The sequence below is a fragment of the Pyxicephalus adspersus genome, chromosome 1, assembly GCF_032062135.1.
Source record: "Pyxicephalus adspersus chromosome 1, UCB_Pads_2.0, whole genome shotgun sequence".
Classification (NCBI taxonomy): Eukaryota; Metazoa; Chordata; class Amphibia; order Anura; family Pyxicephalidae; genus Pyxicephalus; species Pyxicephalus adspersus.
Window position 1 is genome coordinate 21,261,534 of NC_092858.1, and position 8,486 is coordinate 21,270,019.

Consider the following 8,486-nt stretch of genomic DNA (forward strand, 5'->3'; position numbering starts at 1 on the left):
TGATCTCGCACTTTGGGGGAATCGGTGACATTTTCTCCTGTAAATGTAAAAAATAGTGCCACTCTCACTGCACATGTTTGAGATTTTTTTTTACTTTGCAAGAAATGCCCCTCCTGCGCATGCTTGAGAGCCTCCTGGGATACCTACGTCACATATTACGTTTATGTTTATGTTTATTGTTTCTCTAGGTACCTAGGGGACAAAAAATGTTTTTGCTTGATATAAAGGGGTTATCTGCCTTTTAATATAAAGTAACAAACCTGGTGATAGGTTCCCTTTAAGCAAATCAGTACTTTAGTATTACAAAAGTATTTTTGTACCACTAGAGGTCCTTGCTACATCATGATATGACTTGATCTGACAATTAAGGCTACACAGATGTTATTGTACAATGCATGAACTCACTCATGCAGTGTTTGTACACCTTTTTTATTTATTTAAGTGAATTTATACAAGCATTTAAAGGTGTCAACCCTCGGTTGACCCAGCATTTAGGTCTACCCATGGCTTGGGTTTTCTGTGTAACTTCACCATATATTTTGTTAACTAAACATTTGTTAACTAGCGACATCCTTGCTGAAGTACGTCTGCTGGTGACCTTATGGTGAGTACACTCTACCTTTGCTAATACAGTGGTACCTCGGTATAAGTCCGCTTTGGAATAAGTCCAACTTGGTATAAGTCCTGTTTGGACACGAAAAATTTTGCTTGGTATACAACCTTTGCTTGGTATACATCCTTTGTGCTAGAACTTGTATGGGTCAAAATGAGTCCTAACACCGCGCACTACCCTTATTTACCTCTCTTGAGACAAAGCCACGACTGCCCACGAGCGTCAGTACGCCAGTTGCCACCATTCAGTGAACAACCCGCATTATAATGCTCTGTGAATTACATAACATCTCCTCCTCCTCCCTTCTCATCCTAGTAGGCGCTTGACTCTTCTCAGCAAGGTAAAGTGAGGTTACATTTTCATTTATTTCATCTAATTGCTTTTGTATTTATGTATTTTAGTATTAGGCAGTGTTTAAAAATATTTTATACAGCCCTATCAATGTACAATATGCCAATAACAATAGGATTTTTTTCATGGGAACAGATTATTTATTTTCCTTTTAATTCTTATGGGAAAAATTTGTTTGGTGTAAGTCCAAGGATCTGGAAGGGATTAAGGATTTATACCAAGGTACCATTGTACCAGTTTCATTGTATTGACAATGTTAATGAATTTATGTTTTTTGTTCAGGTTCTTTCTACAGGTGAAACCTTTGCTTCCTTGCACATGGGCAAGGAAAAAGTCACTAAAGCTGTCCACGACAAGTCATGCCAAAACCCAGATGTGGCGAAAGATCTCCTAGGGATTTCTCAACAATTGCAACTTCCCCAACTGTATAGGAGCACTGTATGGTGTTCAAATGTTCCTATTTAGTGCCCTCAGATATTGTAAAAAAATTATTCAGTATCCATGTCCTCATATATCCATGTCCTCATGGTCATTACAGGCAGTGAGTATACCTTTGTTGCAATAGATGTGGGCTCCTATGTGAGTTCCACTATCATCGAGAACTTATGGAGTAATGGTTCCTGGGTTATCAGCTGGAAATCCTTCCACCCCAACCCTTGTGGATGGTAGCAAACCTTTACCATTCGTTTTGGTGGCAGATGAGGCTTTACCCTTCAAAATGAACCTTACCCCAAGAGAGATCTGGAGTAGACAAGGAGGGTCTTTAACTACCAGCTAAGATGAGAAAGGCACATAGTGGAGTGTACATTTGGCATACTGAAAAATAAGTGGAGAGTTTTCCACACTGCCATCCTACTACCAACAAACAAAGTGGGTAATGTGGTGAGAGTGGTCTGTGTCTTACATACCTATATCCATCAGTGTGAAAGCACCAACTTTAATTTACGCCAGGGGTGTCAAACTCAAATACACAGAGGGCTAAAATTAAAAACATAGACAAAGGTGCAGACCAACCCTGAATTTTATTGAAAAAATTGAGGAAATTTTTCCTTTTCTGATATATGGAAACAAAGAGGTTTTGCTTCACATTCAATCTGGAACAAGCCTATAATAGAAAAAGAGGCATAAGATTTTTTTTTTTAATTTTATTAAAGAAAATATTTTAGGCCTTTTTCTCTATTTGTAGCCTTCTGAGTTAAATTTCAATGATAACCTTTTTGCACAGGCTAACAATATTAATAACAATTTTCTTTCATGAAAATCCAACTATTTAAGTCCATGCCTTGGAGAAGCAAGGAAAAATACAGCTGAGGGGGAGTGCTGGAAATGCCAGACGCGGCCAATGTCGAGCTAAATCTTATGAGTGGCCCGCCGCTGGAACTCTCTTTTCATTGAAATAACACTGCTACAACGATTTCCGGCATTATTTGCGCCTATAAAACAGTCCAATGCGGGGCCACGCATAGGCAGAGAGCCTGCTGGTCTATAGACGCAAGTGATGCCGGGAATTGTAGTAGCGGCACTATTTCAATGCAGCAGCGGGCCAGCTCCAGTTCATATTTAGGATTCCCTTTGGGGCTAAAAAATAGGATGTTGGGGGGTGATTTGGCACCTGGGGCCAGAGTTTGACACCCCTGATGTACGCAATGAACATGGTATTAGTGACATTCACTGACCTCCTCTGTCTCCAAATACTGCGGCTAGAACTTTGCAGGACAAATCTGAGTCTATTGTTTCACCTGGAGGAGAGCTATGCCATCCATTGAAATTCAAAGTCCTTGTGTGTATTTTTATACTTTTGAGATGATATTTGGCCGTGTTATATATTGTTTTTCCTATGTTAAATATACAGTATGTATTGTTTCTGCCTAACCATTTCACTTCATAGACATAAATATTCTCTTATCCACCTATAACACTAATATACAGAAAATAGTAACATACCTCTTTATTATCTCACAACAGAAAAAGACAAGTCTGTGAACCATCATAGTGAAGTTCTGTTGTTTTTTATTCACCTACTTCACCTTTTTAAAGCATTCCCCACCCGCTTTCCTTCGTCTTGTTTGTGGCCACATTGGCATCTCCTTCTTCTACAGAGGACTGGCCTTCTATAAAAGATGGTTGCCTGTTTAAGGTGCCATTTTGTACTACTTCTAGGCAGAGACAGAGCCTGGCGCTCACTAATCTTGGGACAGATAAAAGATAAAAAAAGAAAGAAATTGGGGGGCGGGGGCATAGAATGCCTACTGCTAATGAATGAAGAGAAGAGTACTTGTGAGAAGAGTACAATAGGAAAAGTGGTTGGGATCAGTGTGACTGTTAAGCAAGTACATGCACATTACATCATTGCCATGTTCCACTTATACACAGGCAATTTTCCATTGTTGCATAAAAATGTGCTTGTTTGCCCATATCGTCACAATATGAGAATACAGGTACATTTTTATACAACAATGGGAAAAAAATGTCTGTGTGTTACTGGAACTAATTGATGTGATTTCACTTAGTTAACAGTCATAATTTGTGGGTAACACCTTTGGGTCTATGCACCAATAGCTGAATTGCACAAGGGCAAGACACAAGCAGAGTCGGGGTCACAGACAAAAGGTCGGTCTAGGCTGCATAAACTCACAGGGTCAGAAACAGGCAAGGTCAGCAACAGTAAATCAGACAAATGAACACACCAGCAGCAAGTTGTCCTAGCTCAACACAAAACAGGCACTGGAAACTGGGAGCAGAGAGGCTATAAAATCCCAGCAGCCAATGGCAGCGCAAGATAGAGTCAGGAACTAATCTGCTTCTAAAACCCCCTTTAGCTGTGAGTACAGCCTCAGAGTGTGTGCTGGGGATGCCGATAATGTACATCTCAGGCTGCACCGCTAATGGGAAGCAGGGGCTGCTGCTATTACTTTATTCCTCTTGCTGCTACAAGTGACATCACTGGGCAACAGTTTAGAAGCACTGACATTGCAGCAGCTCTGCTCCCCTCCAGTGTTCAGCCAGAAATTGCCTGCATAAACCAGGGGTCAGCAAACTTTTTTGACTACTAGGCCATTTTAGGAGGTAAAGAAGGCACACTAGGCCGGACTCTCTCTCGAGTCCCATGCTGATGGTCCTGCCCCCCACCAGGAACACCCCTGAAAGGAAATCCCTCTCCTCCGCAAATGCATATGGAGGAGAAGGAATGTCCCCTTACCCCTGCTGGCGGCTCCGGAGCTGCGGGTGGCCGACCCCTGACCGCCAGGATTGGGCCGGATCAACCATGGGGGCGTTAGGCCGTATCTGGCCTAAAGGCCGGAGTCTGTCGAACCCTGGAATAAACTAACACTTTTTCTCATATATTTTTGTGCTTCTTGCCCTTTTTGAATTCCTAATGTTGGAAATGTGACTTTAGATCTCTTTTAACGCACCTTTGTAAAATAACATTTCAGTGTAACCAGTATTACCTTCTTTAAACAAATGATAAAATGTATAATCTATTCCATCTCTTTTTATTGTGTCCTTACTTTACCTTATAGTATTGCAAGCTATTGAAGTTTTTGCCTAGTTACTGGTAAAGCCAGAATGGAATGGAAAAAAATTCTGTCAAGAAACTCACATCCATCTTCCCTGCAAATAAATCACATGAGCTGAAAGTAACACTCAGCTCCTGTCTGAGCCAGCTCCATCTTTTTGAAGTCCCTGCAGCCAGCACAAGCAACCTGTGGCTCTCCAGCTGTTGAACTCAAACTAAGGAGCAGGTTAAAGACGAAGCTAAAAGCAATAAATTAAACGCACATGTGAAATTATTGCTCGTGTTTACTTTCCTTGACTTACTTAATAACACAGCTGGAGCGGCCAAAAAATTGGTAGAATATTGTAGGCTAAGAGAATATTAATATCTTTTTAAATGGACACAAATGTGCAGCTGTCAGTTTGATAAATCAGGATGAAATAATTTTGTTTTTTGATGAATAACTATTAAACGTTTGAAGATGCTTTGACGTCCCAATGAAACGATAAGTGTACAGTTAGAGTGTTTTAGAGTAAGTTGGGCCCCATTGCTAAATGCAATACATTATTGAACACCTGTAAATGCAGGAAGGCTGATGTGGCCCTGTGTGGTGTCCCACAAAAAATTCTTGGTATTATGTGGAACGTGCAGGTTCCTTAAACAGTGAGGATGGTCATATAAGTTCCAGACTGGCAGGAAATAGTGGCCCCTGTCTCTAAATCCGGTCTTAGATTGTAAGCTCTTCGGGTCAGGGTCCTCTCTTCCTGTGTCACTGTCTTTATCTGTCTGTCATTTACAACCCCTATTTATTGTACAGTGCTGTGTCATATGTTGGTGCTATATAAATCCAGTTTAATCATAATTTATTTTGTGTTGTATTTCATATGGCTTCATTCAACCAGTGCACTGGCCCCTATGTTGGCTGTCTGCTACTTTGTGCTTTCACAAACGATGGACATCATTTTTTTTTACAATAATTTTATTGTTTTTATTATTTAAGTATTTAAAGTAAGATATAACATAGAAGTATAAAAGACAAACATAATGTACACAAAAGGAGGTTAAAGCAACCAGGTAGTGATAATATACAGGTACCACAGCTCCTGTTCCACTTACTTTTCTGACTTGATAGAAAAATACTCCCTTAGCTACTCTCTCCGCTCCTCCAATGGCTTACTAATGACCTCCTCACTTATAACCTCATCACACTCACAGCTCCAAGACATCTGGAGCTGCCCAAACTCCCTGGAATGGTTTTCCTCATCCTATTCGGCTTGCTTCTACTTTCTGCTCATTTAAAAGAGCCCTCAAAACCCATCTTTTCAAACTTGCCTACTCGTCTTCTTCTGGCTGTTTGGACTGGTGCAGCGGCGGGACATAACAAGGGAGACTTTAGAGACCATCAGAAGAGTGCCTAGTAGCACTCTTTTTGCAGCAATCAAAAGTTTCCTGGGGTTTGCCTTGCTGAGGGACCTGTATTACCTATAATTCATTTTAAATCTGAGGTTGCAAGTATCTGAATTCCCGTGATGTCTCAGCCCTGCTATATGGCTAAGATGTTTTTCTTGATACTTTCACATGTGATGTTCTAAGGTTTACCTAACGTAAGGCACTGGTCAGCACCAGTCCCCCAATCTAACACCCAAATCTTCACCTATAGCAAGCTCCTGCTCAGCCTAGGCAGACGGGTTACGTGTCCCAGCACTCGGTTGCCCCACGGGACTTACTGCACAATGGATGGGGTCTGGGGATTGGCTGGCAGCAAGCCAGGAGCCCATGGATAGAAGTACCAAGATTCCAAAAGACTAGTCCAGAACTCATTGCCAGAGATCAGAACAGATAATCCATCTACCAGACGAAGTACATAGGGGCAAAACACAAACAGAGTCTGGGTCACAGGCAAAGATGGGCCCAGGTAGAATAACTTTGCAAGGTCAGAAACAGGCAGAGTAAGCAACAGTAAATCAGACGAAACACTCCAACAGAGATTAGCCCAGCTATACACTATAACAGGCACTGGTCACTGGGAGCAGAGAGGCTATAAAGTCCCAGCAACCAATGGCAGTGCAGGACTGGGTCAGGAGCTAATTGCCTCTAAAATTCCCTTCAGCTGTGCACACCCTTACAGTGATGCTGGGGATGCCGATAAAATACATCAGGCTGCACGGCTAAAGGAAAGCAGGGGCTGCTATCTTAGTTCTGCTTGCTGCCGCAAATGATATCACTGGGCAGAATAAACTGTGTTTTATACTGCCATGGCACACAGCACAGAATCGTCGAGCAGATAAACATCTCCTAACACCTAATATATATGTTTCAACTGAAATTTGATGTACTTTTGGCTCACACTCATGAAAAAGCAGCACTACTGCGAAACGCGTCGAGCAGAACCAATAAGCTGTATAAACCAAGCTTTTTGACAATGTGAAATTCATCTCTCTATATATACCGTGTTTCCCCGATTTTAAGACATCCCCATTAAATAAGCCACCCCCGATTTTTGAAAAAATAATTAAAATAAGACACTCACCCGTGAATAAGACATCCCCCGATATTTGATCCTGTGTGTGTCTCCTTGATGCTGGATGGAACATGAGTGATCATGAGTGACTTTCAACAATAAATGTGTACTGTAGTCTTCTTCATGGAAAAATAAGACATCCCCTGAAAATAGACCTAGGGCATATTTTGGCATTTCAAAAAATATAAGACAGTGCCTTATAATCGGGGAAACAGGGTATATATATTTATGATGATTGGTATTGTTGTAAATGGTGAATTTGTGCTCATGATGTTTTTAATGTTTATAAAATTATGCTGTAATCATTTTAATATTGTTCCAGCAAATCTGGAAAAATCCAGCAAAAGCTTTTTTTCTAGAGAAGTTGTGTGTTTTTTTGCCAATAATTTCAAAATTTCAAATTGTATCTAACTGTTAGGGTCATTTTGGAATACCAATATATATCTTCCTATCCACAATTTGATGGATAAATGAACTTTGAGACCTGTTGTGGCACCATCGGGGGCAATAAAAATTGTCGGTCGACCCAGTTCAATTCAGTCTTGATATGATGGTTTAAAGAGGACCTATCACCAAAATTTTTTCTTTACATAAAGGGGTAGACAACTCCTTTGTGTAAATTAAAATGGCATTCCTTTTTTTAACCAAAACAAAAAAAGAGTTCACTTCTCTCCTTCTGTCCTTTTTGCCGCAGTGATAAAGACAGAATGGGAGCACAGAGCCTACTGGGATACCTACATCACGCATCCCAGCAGGCTCCTGGCTGCTCCTTCTGCACATGCCTGTAGACTTTGGCAATTTTAATATAAAACTCTCACTAAACCTGAATGAATTCACTATGACCAGTTATCAATATTGTCAGAGAAAAAGTTAACTTTGCTTAGGGAAAAAGGTCAGTACCTTTATAACAGGTGTGAAGTTATGTACACATATCAGATAATTGTCGTCTAGGATGAAATATTGTGTCCCATCCTGGGCAAAAAATGTAGTGTGCGCACAGCTGTCCCCCAACGTCGTTCAACAACCCACCTGGAATGACCTCTGTGTTCTGCTATGAAGGAAAGCACAGCAGGGTGCTACTCGCTCATCCTCCTCCCTCACCTCTCCATATACCAGAACAGCGCTGAGTGTAGAAGTGTGCCACATACCCGTAACATACCAGGTACATCCATAACTTACTTACCTAGTTATAAATGGTAATTTTGTTCTGTTATTGGGTAATCGGCAAAATAATGTTATTTGAGTATTTATTATGTATGTTTCTGTAATTGTAGATCTCCTTTCTTCCTGAGGAAGTGGATCTTATGTCTGCGAAACGCGTAGAAAATTGGGCTTATCCTGAAAGGAGTGTCTATTGTGCGATAAATATTATAAATCCTTTGTCTATGTTGGCTTGAAAAGTCCCATACTTTGGGTGTTCAGCAAAATAGCAGTTTCTATAATTTTCAGGATGTTGTTAATAGTAACAGGTTGGATTTATCTTTGACAATAGTAAGGCCTGATGA